The sequence below is a fragment of the Crocuta crocuta genome, unplaced genomic scaffold, assembly GCF_008692635.1.
Source record: "Crocuta crocuta isolate KB4526 unplaced genomic scaffold, BGI_CrCroc_1.0 scaffold186, whole genome shotgun sequence".
Lineage (NCBI taxonomy): Eukaryota > Metazoa > Chordata > Mammalia > Carnivora > Hyaenidae > Crocuta > Crocuta crocuta.
The window spans coordinates 8,347,373-8,348,584 of NW_027551569.1; the positions used below are offsets into that span (position 1 = coordinate 8,347,373).

The 1,212-nt window shown below is 47.3% G+C and overlaps 1 protein-coding gene across 1 annotated transcript in view; it reads right to left on the reverse strand.

Moving 5' to 3' along the window:
• RBM25 (RNA binding motif protein 25) overlaps positions 1–277 on the reverse strand; it is a 55,693-nt gene extending 55,416 nt beyond the window's left edge. Inside the window, exon 1 of the mRNA XM_077750649.1 lies at positions 90–277. The gene's annotated coding sequence lies outside the window, so the exon portion shown is untranslated. The remainder of the gene's footprint in view (positions 1–89) is intronic.
• Between the last annotated feature and the right edge of the window lie 935 nt (positions 278–1,212).

Below are 1,212 nucleotides of genomic sequence, written 5' to 3' on the forward strand. Positions count from 1 at the left end.
CCCCGGCCCCTCAGCAGCCTCCCTGGCTTCCCCTCCTCCCGGTCTCCCGGTCTCCTGGTTCCCACACGCGTTCAGAGGCGTGAACTCACCCGCCGCTGAGAAAACGGTACGGTCTTCGCGGCCTTCCGGGCTCCAGGTTACGAATGGGCTCCTCCGGTTCGAGGTTTCTGCGCACCGCTCGCTGGGAGACTGGTTCCGAAGCGCCGACTCGCACAGGCCGCAAACACAGCCGCGCTGCGCGGGGAGCTTCTGGAGGTCTTCCTCTTGCCCGGCATGCACTGCGACCAGGCCGAGTGAAGAGGAGAATCATAGAGAAGAACGTGTATAGATAGTCTTCCCTTTGGCTCTGAATCACTACGCAGCGGCCAATAACCATAGAGAAGGAGGGCCTGGTAGGGACTAGAAAGGCTCGAACTGTAAATTACGACCCACCCTGCCATTTTTGATTGGAGCTGATTGAATCTTATGACTATGAGACGCCATCTTGAGGTCAAGGTTCCGCTGCACAGGGCGCAAGGGCTGTTAGAAGGTTTCTCACTTTTTGCAGTTTGTGTTTCCGGGCTTACAAGCTTGATCTGTGGCTCGTTGAGATTGGATGGACAGCTAACGGGGCTTCACCTAGCACGTTCTTGGGAACTCCCAAGGGCTAACTTTCCCCTGGAAAACAGCTATCCTTGATACCACGAGATAACTGGCAGAGGGCGTGGTGGTGTTTTTTTTTTTAAGTGCTCGCGCGCACCCCTTGTGCTCCCTAGGAAGGCCAAAGAGATGGCTAAAGATACTTGAAATACCTAAAATAGCCTGCAAGAACTTTTAACACAACTGTCATTCTGTAATTGTAAAGGTGCTGAAAAGAACTTCACTTATTAGATTAATGTAAATAAAACTAAATTATTGGAAATAAGTGAAACTAGTCATGAATGATTCTTCAATTTATGTCTTTTGGTTAATATCTTTTACAGGCCTTTGTTTCCCAATTCTTACTTCTCAGAAGGCTTATCATTTATCGGACATAAAGTTATTGACTCCCTGAATGTTTGAAGGTAAATGCAAGTGAGGTTTCATCCTTGTTTGGGAAGAGCTACAATGTCAGATGACAAACTGACCATTGTGTATAAAACTGAAACATACACACTCCCTTTTTTTTTAAATCTGCTTTTCCTATTGGATTTTACCCTACAGCATTTATCACCACTTACTAACTTTATATTT